At 35.7% G+C, this 26,961-nt stretch overlaps 1 pseudogene; it reads right to left on the bottom strand.

Annotated features, from left to right (window-relative positions):
- Positions 1-3,050: 3,050 nt before the first annotated feature.
- Positions 3,051-11,074, bottom strand: LOC116593445 (annotated as a pseudogene).
- Between the last annotated feature and the right edge of the window lie 15,887 nt (positions 11,075-26,961).

Genomic DNA, 26,961 nt, shown 5'->3' with positions numbered 1-26,961 from the left:
ATTAATTTAGTTTTGTTGTTTTTCCTGTGATTTGTGTATGAACTGCTATTTTAACTTACAGGTCTAAGTCCCAGTTTTTTTAAAAATTATATCTTTAAATTATTTTTTCTTTGTTTTGTGTTGTTTTTTGTTATTGATTTAGTCTATAGTTTGTACCTACTATTTTGCTTGCTTTTCTCAATCCTGTTCTTCTCTTCCTTGGTGTAATTTCAGTGATGGCTGTTTGTGCTGCTCAATATGGACTTGATTTCTTGGATGGATTTATTTTTTTCTTCTATTTATTTCTTAAGTCTGCCAGCTCATGTTTCATCTCCTCCAGTTCTCTGCTTTGAGGTCTTTGATTCATTAGGTGACTTTATTCATGACCATGTATTTGGTCATGATTTTTATCTGAGCAGTGGCCATATTTTTCTGGTGGGTATTCATCACCTGCCACTTGTTTTTCCCACATTTTTCTTTTTTTTCCTGAAAGTAACTTTGCATAGATACTTGGCTGGGTCTTTTTTGCTTATTACTTTTGTGAATGAGGTGAATTCTTCCAGTTACTTGTGAGAGGTTCCTTCAGGGGAGAGACTAGAGTAGTGTTCCAGGCAAGGAGTAATTTTCTTTGGTTCACAGCAAAGCTCATTATGACTAAGTGGTGTGTGTGTGTGTGTGTGTGTGTGTGTGTGTGTGTACTCTTTCAACCTTCATTTCTCCCTAGTTCAAAGACATCAGCAGTTTCTGGACTGCTTGTAATTAAAGATCCATCTCCTTTATCTTCTATAATGACAATGTGTTGCCTTGTTTAGTCCCACCTCCTCTGACTATTCTTTTTTTTTCTTTTCAGCGTAACAGAATTCATTGTTTTTGTACCACACCTAGTGCTCCATGCAATACGTTCCCTCCTTAATACCCACCACCTGTTTCCCCAACCTCCTACTCCCCGCCCCTTCAAAACCCTCAGATTGCTTTTCAGAGTCCATAGTCTCTCGTGATTCACCTCCCCTTCCAATTTCCCTCAATTCCCTTCTTTCCATCTCCCTATGTCCTCCATGTTATTTGTTATGCTCCACAAATAAATGAAACCATATGATACTTGATTCTCTCTGCTTGACTTATTTCACTCAGCATAATCTCTTCCAGTCCCGTCCATGTTGCTACAAACGTTGGGTATTCATCCTTTCTGATGGAGGCATAATACTCCATAGTGTATATGGACCACATCTTCCTTATCCATTTGTCTGTTGAAGGGCATCTTGGTTCTTTCCACAGTTTGGCAACCGTGGTCATTGCTGCTATAAACATTGGGGTACAGATGGCCCTTCTTTTCACTACATCTGTATCTTTTGGGTAAATACCCAGTAGTGCAATTGCAGGGTCATAGGGAAGCTCTTTTTTTAATTTCTTAAGGAATCTCCACACTGTTCTCAAAGTGGCTGCACCAACTTGCATTCCCACCAACAGTGTAAGAGGGTTCCCCTTTCTCCACATCCTCTCCAACGCATGTTGTTTCCTGTCTTGCTGATTTTGGCCGTTCTAACTGGTGTAAGATGGTATCTCAATGTGGTTTTAATTTGAATCTCCCGGATGGCTAGTGATGATGAACATTTTTTCATGTGTCTGATAGCCATTTGTATGTGCTTCATTGGAGAACTGTCTGTTCATATTTTCTGCCCTTTTTTTTTTATATGATTATCTGTTTTGTGTGTGTTGAGTTTGAGAAGTTCTTTATAGATCCTGGATATCAACCTTTTGTCTGTACTGTCATTTGCAAATATCTTCTTCCATTCTGTGGGTTGCCTCTTTGTTTTCTTGACTGTTTCCTTTGCTGTGCAGAAGCTTTTGATCTTGATGAAGTCCTAAAAGTTCATTTTCGTTTTTGTTTCATCTTTGGAGACATATCTTGAAAGAAGTTGCTGTGGCTGATATTGAAGTGGTTACTGCCTATGTTCTCCTCTAGGATTCTGTGGGGTTCAGTGAAGCTCACTTTAAAGGCCCAGGTATCCTGTTCCCATTGTTTCAGTCAAGAATTGTGGTTTTGCCACCTACTTGGATAACTGTACTGTGCTCTGTCTGATTTGTTTGAGATCTTTAGTCACAGATGTCTTTTTGAGTATTTCCCTGCATCTCGCAGCCCTTCCTCAAGTATTATAGTTCAGGGTTACAGGTGTCTCCTTACTTTATTAGAGATCACTTTTCTCTCTTTTCATTGCTACTGTGATTTTATTTCTTTGAGAAAACTGGGTAGGCATTTTTTTTTTTAAAGATTTTATTTATTTATCAGAGAGAGAGAGGGGGAGAGAGCGAGCACAGGCAGACAGAATGGCAGGCAGAGGCAGAGGGAGAAGCAGGCTCCCCGCCGAGCAAGGAGCCCGATGCAGGACTCGATCCCAGGACGCTGGGATCATGACCTGAGCCAAAGGCAGCTGCTCAACCAACTGAGCCACCCAGGCGTCCCTGGGTAGGCATATTTTGTCTGGAATTTTATAAGCAAGTACTGTGAATAATAAATTTAGTGAAATCCATTATTATTTTTTTAGGATTATTTTAAGTGTTATATTAACGAAAATTCAAGAACTCCAATAAGCTTTTCAAAAAGTACACAGCGGTGCCAGTCAGTAGAGCATGCAACTTTTGATCTCTGGATTGTAAGTTTGAGCCCCACGTTGGGTGTAGAGATTACTTTAAAAAAAATCTTAGGGGTGCCTGGGTGGCTCAGTAGGTTAAAACCTCTGCCTTCAGCTCAGGTCATGATCTCAGGGTGTTGGGATCGAGTCCCGCATCGGGCTCCCTGCTCAGTGGGGGACCTGCTTCCTCCTCTCTCTGCCTGCCTCTCTGCCTACTTGTGATTTCTGTCTCTCAAATAAATAAAATCTTTTAAAAATATATTAAAAAAATATTTATACAAACTGTATTCCTCCAATAACATATGAAAGTTTCTATTCTCCTATTCTTACTTACATAGATAGAGCTTTGTCTATTTGATACTCTGATAAACCTCTTAAGTTGTACTTTTAATTACTAGGTGTCAAATACTTTTTAACCTTTTTTAAAAATGGATCAGTTATTTAATTAGGTTCTTTGTAAGAAATCCAATTGTGAGGGTAAACTCCATTTGCTAGAGAAAACATAGAGCAGAGGTAGTCCTGAAGCTGAGGAACAGCCTTGATTTTTGGCAGAATTTGCGGGTCCACAGCTTTCTGATCAACCTTGCACTGCTCTGTAATCTCTTGTTTCTCTTTCTTGGTGTGGAAGATCTCATCCTCCTGGTGTCTGGGCTTACTCAGCTTCTTCTTCTTGAAATAAGTAACAGTGAAATGTTTGGGTATTTTCACGCTGCTGGTATCAATTTTGGTAGAAGGGGCAATGACAAATTTCTGGTGTGTTCTACGCAGAGGAACTCGATTGAGGGACAGAGGTCCAGTCACAAGTAGCAAGCCACTACTCATTTGTTTCAGGAAAACTACCCTCTTGCCTCTGCGGTGCCCAGTGAGGATGATCAAAATGGTCCCAGGGGTGATGCTAGCTTGCTTTCTCACGTGTTGACTGAAAGGTTTTTTTTAGCTATGGCTCAACATCTTTCGAGGCACATCTTCAGTAGGATAATACCTAGGCATTTTGTGAAGTTTAACCACTTGGGTACCACCGTTCTTGTCACCAGCAACTGGTTTTGTGACAGTAGCAAGAACCTTCTCCTTTTTCTTTTCAACTCTGGATTTAGCCGCTGATACTTCCTCTTGTACATGGACTTTCTGGAATACGTAGGCCATCAGGAGTATCTGCCAATTCCTTCGACTAGGACAGCGTTTCGGCTGCAGTGCGACTTCGCCTTCTATGGTGTTTTAGCCTTAGGGTTACTCTTCTCAGCCTTGCCACCAGCATTATTAGCCTTATGGGCTTCAGGTTTCTTCTTAGTATCCGGGTTCTAAGTTTTTTTTGCCTGCCATCTTGCAAGAGTGGAAGGAGCTTTTTAATCTTTTTTTGAGAATTTTCCATTACTGTCTGTTAGTGATTTTTGTTTTCTTCTGATGACTTTGTCAACTTTCTATGGATTATTGAGCTTTCCCTTAAGAGTGTGTTGCATATATTTTTCTTAGTCATTTGCCTATTTTAGTATTATTTTTAATGTAATTTTTTTTTTACCAAATAAAATGTATTTTTGTAGAAAGTTTCATATTTTCCTGTATACCGTAGGTGCCATTTTCCTTACCACACTAAGATTACATATTCATAAATATACTCCTTTACTGCTATAGAGCTTTTTAAAAAAAATCTTAGATCTCTAGTAAGTCTGGAATTTGTTTTAAATATAGTAAAAATTATTAATCTGGCTTATTTCCTCACAATGGTTAGTCATGCACTCCTTCACTATTTACAGATTATTTTCCACTGATGTGAAATACTACACTTTACACATTAATCATACAGAATTACATATTCTGCTCATAGAGAAATAGTTCTAAACTAAAATTTTTTCTGTTGTTTGCTTGTTTTTATGGCATAATTACATAATTAAATACTACTGTATTTTAATTATCTTTTTACATACTAATATATTCTATTTTCTAGCAGGTCAAAAATTCTATCATTAGTATAATTTTCAAAATCTTACTAGTTTTGTGTATTATTCTTCCAGATGAACTTTGGAATCTTTTGTTGAGTTTCCAAAAATATATCATCAAACCCATTGGGATTACACTGAGTTTATTTATTTATTTGGGAAGAAAGTGACATCTTGATAGTATTAAGTCTTCTTTACTGGTAACATGATATAGTTCTCTATTTAAACATATTTTCTTTATGTCCTTCAATAACAATATTGTGGTTTTTCTTCACAGAGATTCTGCACATTTCTCTTGAGTTTAACTCTTAGGTGATATAATTGTTTTGCTATTAAGAATGTAATTTATTTTCTAATTCATTATTGTAAAGTAGAAAAATATTGAGATTTATTTATTTTGTGATACTACTCTATTAATACTTTTTATAAATCCTAGTTGCTTTGTAGAGTATTTTTGTTAGTTTTATGCATAGGCAACGATGCCATATATAAACAATATTAGTTTTTCTCCTTCTTTTTAAATATTTGTACTTTTTAATTTGCTTTCTCACCCAATTGCATTGTCAAACTTTTCCAGAATAATGTTAATTAGTAATAGAACTGGGAGGAATACTTTACTTGTTTTTTATTATAATAAGAACATATCTATTGTTTTACTGTTAAAGTGGATTTTTTTGGTAGACCATGTGTAGTTGGATCTGTGAAAAATATTTTTGTTTTCTCATCTAATGATTACTGTCTTTAAATTGGTATATGGATCATTTACTATTAATGTAACTATCTTTTTAAAAAGATTTTATTTATTTATTTGACAGAGAGAGAGATCACAAGTAGGCAGAGAGGCAGGCGGGGGTTGGGGGGGGAAGCAGGCTCTCTGCCGAGCAGAGAGCCTGATGTGGGGCTCAATCCCAGAACCCTGGGATCATGACCTGAGCTGAAGGCAGAGGTTTGAACCCACTGAGCCACCTAGGCTCCCTTTAATGTAACTATTGATGGTTGCATTTAAGTCTATCTTTTACTTTTCTTTTAAGTCTACCTTTTACTTTTGTAATATAAATTTGTAATATAAATTTTGTAACAAAATTTACTTTTGTTTTCTTTCTTTCTTTTTTTTTTTTTTTGCTTGTCTCCTCTGGTTTTGTCCCTTTATTTCCTTTTCCTATCTTCTCTTCTTTTTTAGGTAATTCATTTAAACTTATTGGCTTGTTTTCTATAACTCTACATATTTCTTTAGTGCTTGCTTTAGAGATGATGATATACATAACTAAATTGATATCTTTCCAACTCAAGCAAACTGTAAAAGCAAAATTTGAAGCCATAGTGTGTTTTGGATAAAAGAGTGAAATTAATCTAATTAACAAGATAACTTTGTTGTTCTGTTGAGAATAGACTCTAGGGATACAAATATTAAAGTAGGAAGACTATTGCAAATATACAGAAAAAATAGAAGGAGTTTCCTTCTATTACTATTTTATTGAGGGTTTTTATTAAGAAAAAGTATTAATTTTGTCAAATGCTTTTTCTGCCTTTTTATTGAAGGATTTTTAAAAATTAAAGTCATCATTTTATTCTGTTAATGCAGAGAATTGTATTGATTTATTTTTCAATGCTTAATCAACTTTGCATTCTGGAATAAACTCTACTTGGTCATGAGGTATTTTCCTTGTTATGACTTTGTTAATTTAAGATTTATTTATTTATTTATTTATTTTTTAAAGATTTTATTTATTTATTTGACAGAGAACACAAGTAGGCAGAGAGGCAGGCAGAGAGAGAGGAGGAAGCAGGCTCCCTGCTGAGCAGAGAGCCCGATGCGGGACTCGATCCCAGGACCCTGAGATCATGACCTGAGCCGAAGGCAGCGGCTTAACCCACTGAGCCACCCAGGCGCCCTAATTTAAGATTTAGTAAGTAGATTACGGGGTGCTGGATGGTGAGCCATGGTTCCATAAGAGACCACAAGAGAAACTGAAATAGTTTATGACTCATAAGTCCTGAAGCAAGTATACAGTATGCCTCAAGGGACCACATAAGGAGATCAAGGTAGGGTGTAAGCAGAGCGACCTGGGGCACATGCATTTATTAGGGTTCATATGGGGGAGTGCATTCGGGTTCCCAGACTAAAGCTGGATTGCTCATTTCAAATGAAAAAAGAATGGGGTTTTGATAAACTCCATGAGGTCTTCTCTAAAGGGTAATGAAAGGAAGACCCTGAGAGGCTGAGGAGACCATTGTTCACAAGGGTTGTTGGGGAACTCATGTGAGGAACTTGTATTTGTTTCTGACTCTGTGAACTATTATCTGGGACATGTGCTTGCATTGAGGGGACTAGTATCTGTTTAAGACCCTGGTTTGCTAAACAAAATTGATGCTGAGGCAGCAATACCATGAAGTAGTTTAGCTAACTCTCAATAATTTGTTATGTATATTTACATTTGATATGTTAATAATTTGTTAAAGAATTTTGAGACTATTCATGAAGGATAAGGATCCATAATCTTGTTTTTGCAAGATTCTTGTCTAGTTTTGGCATTAGGTTTATGTTAATCTCATACAATGAAATGAGAAAGTCTTTAGAAGTGTCCTTTTTAGAGTACTAACTGAATGCTTGGTTATTCAGCCAAATCTCTTCATTGGGCTTGTCAAAACATAAACATCTCTCTATATTGTAAGAGCTTCAGAATCTGCATTAATCTCATGGCCCTTGAATAGTTGTTCCCTATAAGCCTCTTGGAATCTTGCTCTGTGCATGCATAACTTAGTATTTATCCAGAGACTAAAGGGGATCTTTATATAGATATATGGGGCTATTATTCCATACAGCTGTGGTAAATTTCCTCACAAATTTCACTTTGCTTTCTCTACTCAGCAAGGTTTCTGCTCTCTATTTGTGATCCACTGTCTGTGCTGCTATTTCTAAAATTCTTCCAGGCAGAAAGCCAGGAAGAATATGAAGTTCATCTCATGCATTATTTTTCCTCTCGATAATAGCACCTGCATTGTTTTTGTCCAATACTTAGAGCAATTTCTTCATTTATTTTTGTTAAATTTTTTTACTGAGGTATAATTGACATAGAACATTATATTAGTTAATATTTATATATATTGTGTAATTATTTTTGTTCAATTTTCGGGTTACTTCTTGTGGGAGGATGAATACAATACCAATTATTTCATTATAGCAAAAACTATATATCTAGACATGTCAAATTTGAGATGTCTATTAGGTAACTAGATAAAAAAGTATGGTAAACTGTTGAATACATGAATTTGAAATTCATGGATAAGGTCTATGCTGGAGACATAAATTGGGTATTCATCAGTTTATATAATGTATATAAAGTTTTGAAGTGGATGTGTCCTCCTAAAGAGTTAGTTTAGATTGAGAGGAGATATAAGTACTGAGTCTTTGGACAACTTTAAGGTATCAGGGAGATTAGGAAGAAACAACAAATACAAAAACATCAAATGGGTAGGAGCAAAAATAATAGAGTATTGTGAACTAGAAACCAAGTGAAGAATATGTTTCAAAGAAGAGGTAATCTTTAACTGTGTCAACCAGTGCTGGTTAACCAAGTAAGGGAAGAATATGAACAGATCATTGGATTTATCAAATGCTAAAGTAATAATAACCTTCACAAAAGAAGTTCTATTGGAGTAGTGGGGATGAAAGTGATGGGTGTGAATTCAAATCAGAATGGAGGGTTGGAGTAGAATTGGACACAAAGTATGGGGACTTTGTAAAAATAGAAACATAAAGATTATGTGGAAAGGAATGTAAATATATATAGTAAAGAATATAGAGTAATGTCCTTGAGTGTTTGATAGAACTTAACTTGGACCTGAACTACTTTAGATGGAGGGGTATTCCAAGCATATTCTGTTAAATGTTCAACAACTGGATCTCTGGAAAGAAAAACCCTGATTTGTAGCATTTTCCAATTTCTGTGATGTAAACATACACTCCTGTTATGGGAGATTTCAAGCTACCAATGTGATGTCACTGAACATAGAAGAGATACTTATGGTCTGCTCTTAAGAGCTCAGCATATCACTGGACATATATTCATTTTTCCAATTTATTTTATGACTATTGGCCTGTTAAGATTTTCATTTTACTTATTCTTAAATAAGTTTTATCAATTTATATCTTCCTGAAAAATTATTCATTTAGTATAAGTCATCTTAGGCTGCTACTGAAAATGGAAAAAAACATAATGAAGGTTGTGAATTATTTAGGAATCAAAAATATACAAAATTTTGTTTACACCCTTCATTTGTATGAAAATAATTACAATACAGTAAAAAAGCAATCTTTGCTGAGAACAGAAATATGATGTCCACTTTCATCACTCTGTCAGAAACAAACTTCATGATATATAAAAAGTATAGATATCAAACTTTTAATATATATACAAGATGTACAAACAAGATGTAATAGGACATTTTACATTAAAAAATCTGCTTGAGTAGAAAAAAAGACTAAAATTAAAACATTGCAAACAAACCTTATCTTTTTCTCTACTTCCTAGGAGATTTCTTCAAGTCTCTCTTCGAACCCTCCTACCATTTTCATTTATCCTACCATATTTTTAATTTCTAAGAGTTTTTTTCATCATCTTGTGTTTGTTCATGGATACAGTATATTATCATATGGATGACACTAATTACATTTTTGAGGTTTTCTTTTTCTTGTAGTATTAGCTCTTTTCCTCCACATTTCTCCTAATGCCTTTTGGTTTGCTTTTTTCTCTTTAGGGTTATAATCATTCCTCAAATGTTTGTTGATATTGGTGGTTACATCATATTTAAGAGCAATTTAAGAGCTCTGTATCTGTGTATGTGTAGATTTTAAATGATGAGATACATGGTTGGGTGATAGAAATGGGCCATTTCTTTGGGAGAAAGCCACACACACACACACACACACACACACACACACACACACTTATAAAATACATATTTATATATTTTTTCAGTGAGTCAATTTCTCCAGAGTAAGTTCCTTAATCCATTGCCTGGGAATTGCAAACCTGGCTACCAGTATTCTAGGAAGCAAGTTAATTATGGACATTGGGGAGGGTATGTGCTTTGGTGAGTGCTGTGAAGTGTTTAAACCTGGTGATTCACAGACCTGTACCCCTGGGGATAAAAATATATGTTTATAACAAATAAAAAATTAAAAAAAAAACGTGGGCACTCCTGGACATTAGGAGAAGGGAAAAATGAAGGGGGAGAAATTGGAGTAGGAGATAAACCATGAGGGACTATGGACTCTGGGAAACAAACTGAAGGTTTTAGAAGGGAGGGGGTGGGGAGATAGGTGAGCCTGGTGATGGGTGTTAAGGAGGGCATGTATTGCATGCAGCACGGGGTGTTATCCACAAACACTGAATCATGAAACACTACATCAAAAACTAATGATGTACTGTATGGTGTCTAACATAACACACACACACACACACACACACACACACACACGTGGGCACTCCTAAATATCACCACTTGGTATATTCTTTCTAATATTTCCCCATTTTTTTCTGTTAGTATGCACCTTACTCCAATTCTCAATAAACCATGTGTTCCTAACTCTAGGATCCACTTGGTTTAGTATGTAAGAGAAGAAAGCCTCAGTCTTCTGCCAAAATACAGGAAGAGTGGTCATCAGCTGGTAGTATGAAATGTTCAGGTTCAGGAATCCTACTGCTGCTTTTTTGGACTTTTCATTCAGCTCAGCCATATTTGGCTCCAACTATACACTCTCTGGGATACCTGAGTTTTTTTTTTTTTTAATTTCTTTTCAGCATAAAAGAATTCATTGTTTATGCACTACACCCAGTGCTCCATGCAATACGTGCCCTCCATAATACCCACCACTTGGCTCCCCCAACCTCCCACCCCCTGCCCCTTCAAAACCCTCAGATTGTTTTTCAGAGTCCATAGTCTCTCATGGTTCATCTCCTGATTATTTCAATTATTGAGGCTGTCTTGGATTCTGCAGCCCAAATCAATTTGGTTCTGGGTTTCCTTCATGGTCAGTTTGCTTTCAGCTTTCTCTGGGCCGTTACTTGGTTCTACTTGTGCATTTGCTCTCTTGTTTTCAAATTTGTGTGGCTTTCATCTCCTCTGCTCTTTCTTTATGCCTGTGATTTCCTATCTTAAGCTTTTAAGTTATTTTAGTGAGGTTTCAGAAGAGGTGGATCAATATTAACATTAACTTCTATCTTCTCTCTTTAATTATAAATTCACTAATTTTAGTTTTATTCTTATGTAGAACTACCTTCTCTATCTCTGTCTCTTCCTCCCTCCCTCCATCACTTTCTGCCTCAGTCTCTCTCTTTCTGTCTATGAATTCAGAGCTCTTCCAACCTTAGGCATGTCTTGTAGCACAGAAAATGTTTTTCCTATTATACCATTGATATAGTGCATTTTTTTTCTTTTTTTTAAAAAGTACTTTCTTTAAGATCTAACTCTGTGATTATCTGCTATGTGAACAAATCTTACCTCCCCCAGCAGAGCCAATTTCTCCATTCTCTGTATTTCTATAGCACTTTGAGTAATCTTCTGTTATAGCATTCATCACAGTGTTTTGCCAAGTGGGTTTTGTTTTTATTTCTCCTCTGACTGTAAATTCCTTGAAGCATATTTTATGTAGTCAGTCTATGTTAGGGGAATGAGTAACTGAAACAGTGAGACATAGAGAGGTTTCTGATAAGGTGAAGAGGCACAGATAAGAAATGAAAATTCGTTCCCAGATACAGAATTATTAGGCTAAACTATAATATAAACCAAGATCCAGAGATACAGCCTTTCTTATCATTATAAGAAATGCTAAACATCAGTGAGGGGTTAGTTAAGAACATCATAGTATATTTATTTGATGATTATCCTTGTTACTAAAAAAAGAAGATTTAGAAAAATTCACACACAAAAAATTATGTGATAAAGTGTTAATTAAGTGTAAGAAGCAAAATACAAAATTCTATATGTAGTATATTAAAAAACATATACACAGAAAAATACATTGGTTGCTTATGATAGTAAAAATATGGGGGGGGTTTCTTATATTAACAAAGGTTTTAATAAAAAATATACTATTTTTATAGTAAAAAAAGAAATAAATGAAAAAAATTGTGAAAATGGAAAATTTGTTATAGCAAGTTGAGGACTTTCTAAGTCACAATATAAGGGAGGGCAGGAAGAGGCATGAAAAGGAGGGATCAGGAGCATTTATCAGAGGTCAGTGAGGAAAGGCTTTTACTGAGTAAAAAGAACATGTGCATTGTGTTGTGAGGAAAAACTAGCAAATGACATTAGGTGGGAAAGCAGTCCTAAAACAGAATACCAATGAATTCTTTGAGTTTTCCATTTTAAATTGAGCCTCAAAATTCTTCCTTCTGTTTTGCTGTCTGTTCTAAGGAGGAGGTCATGGTTTAACATGAGACCTGGTAGCTTGGGCACCATTGAGTGAAGCTATCTTGTATTGAGCACAACTGAAGATGAGTGGATGCAGATTTTGTGTATTTCTGTATTGATGAAATAATTTAGAGTCTGTGTTTTATATAATATGTTGGGTGCTGGTTAGGGAAGGGAGTCTCTCTGGGATTCTGACCTTGGCTCATAGTGCTTGCCATGGTAATAAAAAAAAGAAAAAGCTTATTAACCATTACCAGATTTAAAAGTTTTGTCCTGTGTTCTTTGTTTGATTATAAAATTCCTTTAGAGTGCTTATATTTGAAGTATAGGAGAGGATAATTATGTATCCAATTTCAGTGAAAAAATATTTTTTGTCCTAAGTCATGAATTGATTATATTGGTGGATCAAATTTGCTGCGAAAAGTGCATTTTGCTTTGACTTTGCAGTTTTTGCTTTGACCTGTTAGCATCTTTTGACCTTTTTAGTGCCTTGGGCCCTTTTGGCCATCTGGTGAAGATTAAATGAATACAATAAGATATATTGAATTACAAAGAAAACATTATATATACTTATCAAAATATTAAATTCATAGCATAGTCATATATATACCTCTTTATTAACACATTAAATTAAAAAATAATACATTTAAAATACAGCTGAGTTAATTTTATCTATTAAAGATCGTATAAAGGCTTTGCTGCTTAACTTAAATGAGAACATTAAACTCTGGGGTAGCCTCTGACTCATCAGCCAATAATTGCAGGTAGGCAAAGCAACACAGGTCTGGGTTCCCTTTGTGAGAACATGAGATTTTAAAGTGAGAACGTGTGAGAGTATGGTGGACAAACGACTATGAAATGCACAATAATTGTTTAATAGTTGGTATCCACATTGCATACTGAGTATTTTAGGCAGATAGATAGCAACCTGTTATTTATCACCATAATTTTGAAGTAGTGATATGTGTAAATGATATTTTTAGATATCTGTAGTTATTATAATGTGATATGAAAATATTTGTGATTTCTTTTTTTAACTTTTATTTTTTAATTAATATATAATATATTATTAGCCCTAGGGGTACAGGTTTATGAATCACCATGTTTACACAATTCATAGCACTCACTATAGCACATACCTTCCCCAATGAATGTTTGTGATTTCTGTTGGTGACAAAGTTATAGATGCTGCTCATATTGCTGTGATTTTTTGCCTCTAATTATACTCAAAGAAAATGTCAAGTTAGTTTAGGGAGGAGGAAAAGATAAAATTTTTTCCCCCACACATGCTCATAAACCCCTCAAATTCTACTCTTGGATCCAAGGTTAGGCATGTTTGCCTTATATTCTTTATTATAGTCTCGTGTATTACCCTATATTAGTCATGGATATTTAGACAATAACATTGGAGCCGATCTTAATTCCTTCTCTGCTGTTGTGCTTTAGTTTAATTGGTATTGAATCTTAAAGAAGGTGTTTTGGCAAAAGTGTTTGATTTTAGTTGGTGAAATCTGAGAAAAGTGAAGTAGGCCAGAAAGTATGGAGTCTGTTTTCAGATCTAAAAAGTGACTTGCTCTAAGAATAAACTTGCCCTGTTTTTCTTTAGTACTTGAGAAAGATTGAGCCCATTTTTGTTTTCATGTTGAACCTTCTTCTTTGTCAGCCACAAGAAAAAATCTGAATCAGAGACACATGGTGTGATTTTTGGCCCCCAGAGGTATAGTTAGCCCCAACAGAGTTATCCTGCAAAGCATAGTCTCAATTTATGGTTTTAATCAAAACACTAGTCTGGATTTGTTTAGTTTCTTTTTTAGTATTAATGGAGATAGTGTGTGTCTCTCTCTGTGTGTGTGTGTGTGGTGGGGGAGAATCTTTATTTCAGCTGTAGACTTGGATCTAATCAGAAAGCTATAGGGAACCCTAATCCTGTAATCTATGTTGAGTTTTCAAATGGATAAATTTAAGATATGTATATTTGAGCTACGTAGAGTATCAACCATTTTAATGGAAAATAGTGTTACAATGTTAGATCTAGTTTTCTTTCAAATTTTATGGCTTTGAGGCCATTCATAAAATTTAAAATTATAAAATTAAGCACATTGTTCACAAGTGAACACATTGTACCTAATTCTCTATGTGCACTATTTGCTGGGGTTTGAAAAAATAACAAAGACTCTTACCTTGTGTGGGATTCTCAACTGAGAACAAGGAATAGGGATTTTAGGTTTCAGTTTGGAAGTCCTCTGGTTCCACTTATGTTACATAGATAAGTCCTAATAATAAGTGCAAAATGGTTACCAGATAAAAGACTGATATAAAAAGGAATCATTTTAAATGGTGGCAAAATTTTAAGACAAATAGTAAAACAAGTTTAAATTGGATCATTACTTTGAAAAAGAAATACAATCCCTAAAGTAAGTTTATTTTATTTCACATTACAAAATTTAGCTTTTGACTACACATTAATTAAAAAAAAAAAAAAAAGAAATGAATCACGTGTTGAATTTTGGCAGATATTTTCTGACAAATGGTATAATAGTAGGACATAACATTTTTATCTTCATTTTTTTAAATTTTTTTAATGTGATCATCTAGAATCCTTTACTTTTTAAAAATTTATTTTTATTAACATATAATGTATTATTTATCCCAGGGGTACAGGTCTGTGAATCATTAGGCTTAAGCATTTCACAGCACTCACCATAGGACATACCCTCCCCAATGTTCATAACCCAACCACCCTATCCATAACCTCCCACCCCCCTAGCAAACCTCAGTTTGTTCTGTGAAATTAAGAGTCTTTTATGGTTTGTCTCCCTCCCAATCCCATCTTGTTTCATTTTTCAAGGGCTTCACTACTTTTCCCAACAGATTTGTTTCATATTTTATATTCAAATTATCCTCTTTTAGGTGCCTACTTTGTTTTTTCATTTTTTAAGATCTAAATTTCCTTTTTCAATCTATTTGCTCTGTGTTGTCAAATGTTAAGGAGTCTGAATTTCCATGAAGTTAGGTGTTAGTGTATTACATAGGAAGGGATGTTGAATGGTAACTAGTTTCTATTTCTTTCATAAAAAATTTCAAGTTATAACTATTATTGTCCTGTACATACTTCTAACTTGGTAGGGAGGACTCATCTCCCAATTCCTCTTTAAAATATTAATGAAGGGCAGAGGAGCAAGATGGTGGAGAAGTAGGAGCCCTGAATTTCTTCTGGTCCCAGTAATTCAGCTAGATAGTTATCCAAACCATTCTGAACACCTACAAACTCAATAGTAGATTGAAGAGAAGAATAGCAGCAATTCTATGAACAGAAAAGTGACCACTTTCTGGAAGGTAGGACATGTGGAAAAGTGAACCCAAGGCGATATATGGGAAGATAGACCACAGAGGGAGGGGACAGTTCCTGGCAAGTGAGAGAGCAGCAGAGCACAAAATCAGGGCTTTTAGAAGTCTGGTTGTGTGAGGGATGGTGCTCCAGAAGTGAAGCAGGGGGGTGGAACACTTGCTGGGACAGTGTGGTCTCAGGACCCTTGGGGTCACAGAAAGACCAGTGGTGTTGGATTGCGAGGAGCTCCCAGGTATTGGAGTGGGGAAGCCAGCTGCAAAGATGGAGCTAAGGAGTGGGATCTCAGCTTGGGGTTGCCATAACCTGTGATCTGTGGCACAGTGGAGCCACTACTCTTTAAAGCAGGGACCCCACAAGTGGCAGATCTGGGGACACTCCCTGCCTCCTCCACTGGAAGGAGTGGTACAGAGTGCACTGCAGGAATATGCTAGGTTTAGAGACTCCAAATGGGGCTGTGTTCCAGAGATAGAAAATCTCAGTTATAGGTTGGGTGAGCTCGGAGGGTGGCTGGAGACCAGGGAGACAGGAGTGATTGATTGCTTTTCTCTGAAGGCTCACTAAAAAGGGGGTTTCTGAGATCTCAGCTTCTCCAGGGCCAGAGATTAGGATGCTGCCAATTTCATTCTGATCTTCCCAAACTGTGCAGTAAGCTTTCAGGGAAAAAAAGCTACCTACCAAGAGCAAATCTAAGCAGATTACTTAGCCTGGCCCCTGGCAAGGATGGTGCAATTCTAACTCAGGCAAAGACACTTGAGCATCACTGTAACAGGTCTCTCTCCCAGAAGATCAGCAAGAACATTCAGCCAAGACCAAGTTTACAGATCAATGAGAACTGCAAAACTCCAGTGCTAGGGGAATACAGCATATAGAATTCATGGCTTTCCCCCCATGATTCTTTAGTCTTTCAAAGTTTATAAGATTTTCTTTATTTTTTAATTTTTTTGAATTTTTCCTCTTTACTATTTTAACCAACATCTTATCAACTCTTTTTAAAAAATCTTTTTAAATTTTCATTATTAGTCATATTCTATCCCTTCTTTGTATTTAACATAATTTTTGGTGTATATGTGAGTTTTTCTTTCTTTAAAATTTTGGGATACAGTTTCTTCTAACAGACCAAAATATATCTTAAAACTAGTGTATGGCTTTGTTCTAGTCTCCTGCCAAATCACATTCTCTCCTTTTTTTCTTTTTAAATTTTTTTCTTTCCTTTTTAAAACTTATCTTATTAATTCCTTTTTTAGAATCTTTTAAAATTTTCATCTCTACAATCATATTTCATCCCTTCATCATATTTACACACACACACACACACACACACACACACACGTTTTTCTTTCTTTAAAATTTTGGGAGGCAGTTTCTTCTAACAGACCATCATATACCCAAAATCAAAGGTGTGACTCTGTTTTATTCACCATCCTGATAATATTTTTTTCCCCCTCTCTTTCCCCACCTGTTTCAGGTTTCTTCTGTTTTGTTTAGGGTGTATTTTTCTGGGGTCATTGTTACTATTTTAGCATTTTATTCTTTCATCTATTTATTTCTGGATAAAATAACAAAGTGGAAAAATGCACCTCAAAAAATAAATAAATAAAAAAGAAGAACAATAGCCAGTACTAACTACTAGGAACTGAATCAATATGGATGTTAGTAAGATGTTAGAACTGGAGTTCAGAATAATGATTATAAAGATACTAGCTGAAAAAATTATTGAGATACCAAAGAAACCATTTCTGGAAAAACAAAAGAACTAAAATCTAACCAGGTTGAAATAAAAAAAGCTATTAATGAGGTGCAATAAAAAAATGGAGGCTTTTACTGTTAGGATAAATGAGGCAGAAGAGAGAATTAGTGATATAGAAGAACAAGTGATGGAGAGTAAAGAGGCCAAGCAAAAGAGAGATAGACAACTACTGGAACACGAGGGAATAATTCGAGAGATAAGTGATATCATCAGATGAAACAATATTAGAATAATTGGGATCCCAGAAGAAGAAAGAGAGAGGAGGGCAGAAGGTATACTGGGGCAAATTATAGCAGAGAAGTTTTCTAACTTGGTGAAGGGAACAAGCATCAAAATCCAGGAGACACAGAGAATCCCCCTCAAAATCAGTAAAAATAAGTCCACACTCCATCATCTAATAGTAAAACATACAAGTCTTAGTGAAAAAGAGAAAATCCTGAATGTAGCTTGGGACAAAAGGTCTGTGGCATACAATGGTAGAAATATTAGATTGGCCGCAGACCTATCCACAGAGAACTGGCAGGCCAAAAAGGACTGGCATGATATATTCAAAGCACTAAATGAGAAAAATATGCAGCCAAGAACTATATCCTGCTAGGCTGTCATTGAAAATAGAAGGACAGATAAAAAGCTTCCAGGACAAACAAAACTAAAAGAATTTGCAAACACCAAACCAGCCCTACAGGAAATATTGAAAAGGGTCCTCTAAGCAATGAAAGAGCCTAAAAGTAAAAGACCAGCAAGGAACAGAGACAATATACAGTAACAGCCACTTTACAGGCAATACAATGGCATTAACCTCATACCTTTCAGTAGTTACCCTGAATATAAATGCCCCAATTAAAAGACACAGGGTATTAGAATGGATAAAAAAACAAGACCCATTGATATGCTGTCCACAAGAGACTCATTTTAGACCCAAAGACTTCTCCAGATTTAAAGTGAGAGAGTAGAAAACAATTTACCATGCTACTGGACATCAAAAGAAAGCTGGAGTGGCAATCCTTAATATCAGATAAGTTAGATTTTAAGCCAAAGACTATAATGAGAGATGAGGAAGGTCACTATACTGTCCTTAATAGGTCTATCCAACAAGAAGATTGAAATAATTTTAAATATCTATGCCCCTAACATGGGAGCAGCTAACTATATAAACCAACGAATAACAAAATCAAACACACCAACAATAATACAATAGTAGTAGGGGATTTTTAACACCCTCATCACTGAAATGGACAGATCATCTAAGCAAAAGATCAACAAGGAAATAAAGTCTTTAAATGACACACTGGACCAGATAGACATCACAGATGAATTCAAAACATTCCATCCCAAAGCCATAGAATATACATTCTTCTCTAGTGCACATGAATCATTCTCCACATTTTAGTGCACATGAATCATAGATCTCATCCTGGTTCACAAATCAGGTCTCAACCAGTACCAAAAGATTGGGATCATTCCCTACATATGTTCAGACCACAATGCTTTGAAACTAGAACTTGACCACAAGAGGAAAGTTGGAAAGAACTTAAATACATGGAGGCTAAAGAGCATCCTACTAAAGAATGAATGGGTCAACCAGGAAATTAAAGAAGAATTTTAAAAATTCCTGGAAGCAAATGAAAATGAAATCACAACTGTTCAAAATCTTTGGGACATAGCAAAGGCAGACCTGAGAGGAAAGTATATAGCACTACAAGCCTTTCTCAAGAAACAAGAAAGGTCTCAAGTACACAACCTAGCCCTACACCTAAAGGAGCTAGAGAAAGAACAGCAAAGAAAACCTGAACCCAGCAGGAGAAGAGAAAACAATGAACTAGAAACCAAAAGGACACTAGAACAAATCAACAAAACTAGGAGCTGGTTCTTTGAAAGAATTAATAAGATCGATAACCCCCTGGCCAGACTTATCCAAAAGAAAAGAGAAAGGACCCAAATTAATAAAATCATGAATAAAAAAGGAGAGATCACAACCAACACCAAAAAAATAAAAATTATAAGAACATATTATGAGCAATTATATGCCAGCAAATCTGACAATCTGGAAGAGATGGGTGCATCCCTAGAGACATATAAACTCCCAAAACTGAACCCGGAAGAAACAGAAAACCTGAACCACAACCAGTAAGGAGATTGAAGCAGTCATCAAAAATGTCCCAACAAACAAGAGCCCAGGGCCAGACGGCTTCCCAGGGAAAGTCTACCAAACATGTAAAGAAGAATTAATACTTATTCTCCTGAAACTGTTCTAAAATATAGAAATGGAAGGAAAAATTCTAAACTCATTTCATGAGGCCAGCATTACCTTGATATCAAAACCAGATCAAGACCCATCAAAAAGGAGAACTACAGACCAACATCCCTGATGAATATGGATGAAAAAATTCTCACCTAGCCAATGGGATCCAATAGTACATTTAAAGGATTATTCACCATGACCAAGCGGGACAGATTCCTGGGCTTCACGTTTGGTTCAACATCCACAAATCAATCCGTGATACAGATACACAGATATGGATACAGGTACTGATATTAATACATTGATAATAGCAAGAACAAGAAACATGTGATACTCTCACTAGATGCTGAAAAAGCATTCAACAAAGTACAGCATCCTTTCTGGATCAAAACCCTTCACAGTGTAGGCATAGAGGGTACATACCTCAATATCATCAAAGCCATCTATGAAAAACCCACAGCAAATATCATCTCAATGGGGAAAAACTGAGAGCTCTGCCCCTAAGGTCAGGAACATGGCAGGGCTGTCCACTATCACCACTGCTATTCAACACAATACTAGAAGTCCTAGCCTCAGCAATCAGACCATAAAAAGAAATAAAAGACATCCCAATCAGCAAAGAAGTCAACTCTCACTCTTTGCAGTTGATCTGATACTTTATGTAGAAAACCCAAAAGACTCCACTCCAAAATAGCTAGAACTACTACAGGAATTCAGTAAAGTGTCAGGATATAAAATCCATGCACAGAAATCAGCTGCATTTCTTTACACCAAAAACAAGACAGAAGAAAGAAATAAGGAGTTGATCCCATTTACAAGTGCACCCAAAACCATAAGATACCCAGGAAAAAGCCTAACCCAAGAGGCAATCAATCTGTACTCAGAAAATTATAGAATAGTCATTGAAGAAATTGAAGAAGACACAAAGAAATGGGAAAATGTTCCATGCTCATGGATTGGAAGAATGGATACTGTGAAAATCTACACATTTAATGCAATCCCTAACAAAATACCATCAACTTTATTCAAAGAAATGAAACAAATTATCCTCAAATTTGTATGAACCAGAAAAGACCACAAATAGCCAGAGGAATGTTGAAAAAGAAAGCCAAAGTTGGTGGCATCACAATTCTGGACTTCAAGCTCTATTACAAAGCTGTGATCCTCAAGACATTATGGTGCTGGCACAAAAGCAGACACACAGATCAACAGAACAGAATAGAGAGCCCAGAAATGGACCCTCACCTCTTTGGTCAACTAATCTTCAACAAAGCAAGAAAGAAGCTCCAATGGGAAAAAGAGAGTCTCTTCAACAAATGGTGATGGGAAAATTGGACAGCCACATGCAGAAGAATGAACCTGGACCATTTCCTTACACCACACACAAAAATAGACCCTGAATGGATGGAAGACCTCAACGTGAGACAGAAATCCACCAAAATCCTTGAAAGCACAGGGAGCAACCTCTTGGACCTCAGCTGCAGCAACTTCTTCCTAGGAGCACCTGGGTAGCTCAGTGGGTTAAAGCCTCTGCCTTCAGTTCAGGACATGATCACAGAGTCCTGGAATAGAGCCCCTCATCAGGCTCTCTGCTCAGCAGGGAGCCTGCTTACCCCTCTCTCTGCCTGCCTCTCTGCCTACTTGTGATCTCTTTCTCTGTCAAATAAATAAACAAAATTTTCAAAAGGAAACAAAACAAACAAACAAAAATCCTTCTTCCTAGAAACATTGCCAAAGGCAAGGGAAGCAAGGGCAAAAATGAACTACTGGGACTTCATCAAGATCCAAAGCTTTTGCACACACAGCAAAGGACACAGTCAACAAAACCAAAAGACAATTTATAGAATGGGAGAAGATATTGGCAAATGACAGATCAGATAAAGGGCTAGTGTCTAAAATCTAGAAAGAACTTATCAAACTCGACACCCAAAGAACAAATAATCCAATCAAGAAATGGGCAGAAGACATGAACAGGCTTTTGGCAATGAAGACATCCAAACGGCCAACAGACACATGAAAAAGTGCTCAAAATCACTTCAGCATCAGGGAAATAGAAATCAAAACCACAGAGAGATACCACCTCACACCAGTCAGAATGGCTAAAATTAACAAGTCAGGAAATGACAGATGTTTTCTGGAGAAAGGGGACCCCTCCTACACTGCTGTTGGGAATGCAGGCTGTTGCAGCCCCTCTGGAAAACAGTATGGAGGTTCCTCAAAAAGTTGAAAATAGAGCTACCCTATGACCCAGCAATCACACTACTGGGTATTTATCGTAAAGATACAAATGTAGTGATCCGAAGGGGCATGTGCACTGAAACATTTATAGCAGCAATAAAAATAGCCATAGCCAAATTATACACACACACACACACACACACACACACACACACACACACACGATGGAATACTATGTGGCCAGCCATCATAAGAAATGAAATCTTGCCATTTGCATTGACATGGATGGAACTAGAGGGTATTATGCTAAGTGAAATAGTCAGAGAAAAACATTATCATATGATCTCACTCATATGAGGAATTTGAGAACCAAGTGAGAGGATCATAGATGAAGGGAGGGGAAAATAAAATAAAACCAGAGAAGCAGACAAACCATAAGAGACTCTTAATCTCAGGAAGCAAACTTAGTGTTGCTGGAGGGGAGAAGGGTGGGAGGGATGGGATCACTGGCTGATGGACACTGGGGAAGGTATATATTGTGGTGAGTGCTGTGAATTGTGTAAAACTGAGGAATCACAGACATGTACCGTTGAAACAAATAATACATTATATGTGAATAAAAGACTAATGAAGACACTAGAAGAAATATGAAGTTATAGTAGTACTGAACCCTGGCTTACTGGCCAATAATTTGGCCTATATTGGGAAGAATTTCCAATAATCAAATTGTGGAAAGGGCCCAGAGGAGGAATATGGGGTTGAGCTGGTAAAAGGTAGGATCTATCTACCCCTTCCCATGTTGTCATCTACCTTGGAAACAGGGAGATTTCACTAACCAGAAGGTGAAAGTATGAGAGTGTCTTCTGCATTCTGTCTTTATATATTTTCTAAAACCATCCAGGACATTAGCTTTTATCTTGAACACCCAGTCATCTTTCTCTATCAAATAGTATTCTTGAAGTTCATTTGGAGATGAAAATTTGTCCTAATGCACTATATTGTGCAATGGACAGCAAGAGGTGTTTTGTGAGTAGACGTGAAGACTATAGTAATAATGATTATATATAATGACACTCTTGCAGCCAGAGTGCTTGGTTCCAATCCCTGTCCTACCACTTTAAATGTCTCCCATTATTTTGAGTGTGGGTTAATATTTAATCTTAAACTAATAACCTATGCTTTTTTTCTCTTCTTAGAATCTCTACTGTCAGGAGGAGAGTTGCCTCTGAGATCTTTTTGTCAGGTAAGTGAGGTAACATGGTAAAAAAAATGGGGGGGGCATGTTCTTAAAGCCTAGGACTTAGGTGAAGTTGGAAGACTCAGGGTATAGACAAAATGTTTCTGAGAAAAATGAGAAAGATTGGATTGCTTCTTGTTTTACCAGACAAAAAAAGATTCCTGAAGGATGAGAGGAGAGAGGTTCTATGGAGAGATACCTATGAAAGCAGGGAATCTGGGGGGCCCAGAGAAAGAGTTCCTGCTCTCTACTTTCCAGGCTGACAGCTGGGGAGGTGCCAGACCTTAGAGAAGCTTGGGGATGGGTTGGGAGTTGACTTGGACATCATGCCTTTCATATCCAAGAAGATAAAGTCATGCCAGCCTTACAGAGAGTCATATTCCTTAACATAGCATGATCAAAGGTGGAGAAAGAATCCTCTTCTATTCTCAGATGGTATGGAGGAAGCAAAGAGAACTGCAGATCCTGAAGCAGCTATTTAGATTGGAAAGAGGACCATTTCTCATTATGCTATCACTGAAGAACAACTGGGATAGGGAAGTCTCTGTGGACATCTGTGTAGAGAGATGATTCCAGCGCTAGAACTGCTCTATTTCCTCCCCTGCAGTCAATGTCAGATTCCCAGAACTTAGACACAACTCCACAGAAGAGAAAGGTAGCTGCAGTTCCAGGGTTATAAAATTCAACTGACCACATTTATGTGCTCTTATCTAACCGGGTTTGCACATTACAATCCCTAGTTACTATACTGCTTAGTTTCTGAAGTTTTGTTTGTTTTGTTTTTGTGGCAATTCTTAAATTAATCCTTCTATAAAATTATATTATACCCAGATTGCCCAATTTATCAAGCACTTACATGTACTTATATATTCTCCCCTCCCACCAAATTTTAATAATTCCTTTTTAAACAGGTAATATGTGTTCTTGGCAAGACAAACAAACAAACAAACAAACAAAAAACAACTCAAAAGGCATCAACTAGTGTACAACTAGAAGTTCCCTTCCTACCCTTGCGCTTCAGTCCTGTCACTGCTGTTGGTTTTTTATATTTCCTATGATGTCATGTATACCTGTTCTTATACATAAATACAGTCTAAAAACAGACCCACACATAGTATTTTTGCATACTGCTCTGTACTTTGCCTTTTCCATATAACAAGATGTCTTGGATATTATTCCATGATTGTATTTTGCATTCCATCCTAGAGATGCACCATGACTTATTGTAGCAATTGATGGGAATTTAGGTGGTTTCCAGATTTTTGTTATTAGGAGGAGTGCTACAGTGAATTGTTTGTACAACTTCTTTGCGCATTATTTGAATGTATTTGACTAACAATACTAGAAGTAGGATGTGGGAAGGACAATTTTGTGCATTTAAAATGTTAACAGACAATGTCAGTGGCTCTCATAGGGATTATGCCATGTGAAATTCCCACTAATATATGAGTGCCTGTTTCTTTTTTTATGAAACTTATAAGTTTTTTTCTCATTTGATAAGTGAAAATTAATATCTCGTAGTTTTTCATTTTACTTTAAAAATTAATTTGTATATTCTTCTTATCTGCTCATGACCTTTGCTCACTTTTCTTGTTGGTTTTGGTTTTATGTGTTCACAAAATTATACATTTTATGAACTTAGCCCTTTGTAATATGTATTGTGAATTTTCTTCCAGTTTATTTTTTGTGCTTTTACTTTGTTTATTTCTTTAGGAAATTTAGGATTTTTATCCATATATAGTTTAATTCATCAATCTTTTATGGTTTTAGTCAGACTTTCTCTACTCAAGAGGTTTTCTTTTTAAACCTCATGCTTTCTTTTAGTATTTTTTTTTTTCTGTTTTTACTTTTCTATTTAAATCTTTCTCAGGAAGGAACTTATTGTTGTAAAGGGAAAAGCAGAATGTTAATTGCTATGTTTATGATGTTCTATTTATAACTTTTACTTTAAATTAAGTTCTTGATGAATCATGTGTAATGGAATAAGATTCTACTTTGTACCTTCAAAGTAATCTGTTTGAATCACTTAATTTAATTGCAAAAATAAGTTCTACAAGAAAAAAAGTCTTCTATATTTTTTCATACTGAAAAAAAAAAGAAAGAAAGAAAGAAAAAGGAAAGAAAAGCCATCTACTCTGTGTGAGTTAATTGAAATTAAGGTTGGAGTGGGGAGAAGGTCAGGGGGAGTGTCAGACTATTGTAAACTTACAGAACATGCAAACTATGACAAACGTGGTTTACAGTTTCATGTGAACAAAGACAATTCTCTAAGGCCAACATTCTAACAAATGTAGTTTCCTATAACAAGAATTTATATTCTCAGCATTTTAAAAGTCAACAGTCCTTGAAATTATTAAAACAAACCTTTGACTATTACAGGAAAACTGTCTTATTTTGTAAACTTAGATAGAAATTTAACTTTAAGATAACATGATACAGAATAAGTATAGTTTTAATTTAAATTTTATAGTAACTGGTATATTATCACACATATTATCTAAACTCCTTCATTACCTAGCTAGAACAAGGAGCAATAGCGAGCCCAAAGCTTTGCATTTTTAAAAGCACTGATGTTAACAATTCATAGTTTCTCATTAAATAATGTTGAAACACATCACTATCATTACAGCTATTATTTTAACCAAGGCTGAATGAAAGAACTCAGGCACCAAATAACATACTTTGATACAAAAAGTGGAGTATAGCTATATGATGTTGCAAAAGATTGCACTTTGAATTTAAATTTAACAACTGATGAAAACTCTGTTGTAAGAATATCCTGTTATCAGGCTTACTAATTTTTATTATTAAACTTTAAAAATATTAATTTTTAATTACACAGCAAAATATGAAGGCATTCCGTTTGGAAAACTATAAATACAACAGATAAAGCTAAAATCCTCTTTGTCTCTACTCCTTTACCTGTTTTCTTCTCTTCCAAAACCCCAACCTCAGACTGTTATGCTTCTAGTTGAGGTGCTTCTTTATTCAATAACATACTTCTCTGATCTATTCACAATCAAAAGTATAGATCGTGTTAGATTCTTTGAACTATAGCACAATCTTCCATCAAATGGGATGCTGCATAGTCACTTCCTCTGTTGATGAGCATGTAATTTTCTTTCAGTTTTTCATTATTATGAATAACATTGTAATTAATATGGTTGTAAATGTCTCATTATGCACCAATTATTTTTTTAAGAAAAAAATTCTACAATAGGAATTTTGAGACCATAAGGTATGAGTATTTTGAGTTAATATACCATCAAATTGTCCTCCAAAGTGGCTGTACTAATTCCTGCTTCCATCAGTAGTATATAAGAATACTGACTTCTCCAAAATCTTTTCAACACTTGATTTTGTCATACTTTTAAAATTGTTGCTAATTTGGTGAATGTGAACTGTATCTCATTATTTTAATTTGCATTTTCCTGATTACTGCTGAGTTGGTTATCTTTTCATATGTATATTGTCCATTCAGGTTTCTTCTTCTGTGAATTGCCTGTTCATCTCCTTTTCTCATTTTTCTTTTGGACTTCTTTTCAATCTCAATTTTCAAATTCTTAAAGGATTGTTAGAATTCCTTATATTTTTTCCAGGTATTAATACCTTTCACATTACTTGGATTGGGAACTATTTTATCCATGCCTCTGATTACTGCAGTTTCATTTGAATATGTGGATTGGTATCTTTCATCATCCCTGGAAAATTAACACTTTCATTTCTTCAAATACTGTCTTTAATATACAGCTCTTCTCTCCTTCTCAAATTAATCATTGCCCATATATATCTTCTTTTGTGTCTCCACTCCCTTATTATTTTCTGTATTTCTCCTTCTCTCTATGCTACATTTTGGGTGAATTATTATGTTCTATTTTCCAGTTTAGTAATTCTCTCTTTTGCTTTGTTCAGTCTGTTATTAAACACATCCACTTGAGTTTTTAAAATTAAGTATTCTATTTTCATTGTCTATTTTTCATATTCTGTAGATCACTTTATGTAATTTCTACTTCCTTTCAGATATTTTCAATCTTGATCTTATTTCTTTAAACTTTGCAAGCCCATTTGTTATATAATCCTCTGATTATTTCAATATGTGACATTTTTGTGGATCTCTTTTTGCTGGCTGTTTGTGTTTCTGTTCTCACTCATGGTATCATGTTTCCTCGTGGGCTTACTTATTTTTGATTATGTACTACCAATTGTCTTTGAAAAATTATTTGTGAGGATGCCCTGGGGCATAGGGTAA

Source organism: Mustela erminea, chromosome 6 (assembly GCF_009829155.1).
Source record: "Mustela erminea isolate mMusErm1 chromosome 6, mMusErm1.Pri, whole genome shotgun sequence".
NCBI classification, from domain to species: Eukaryota; Metazoa; Chordata; class Mammalia; order Carnivora; family Mustelidae; genus Mustela; species Mustela erminea.
This window is presented reverse-complemented; position numbering and strand designations above follow the sequence as displayed.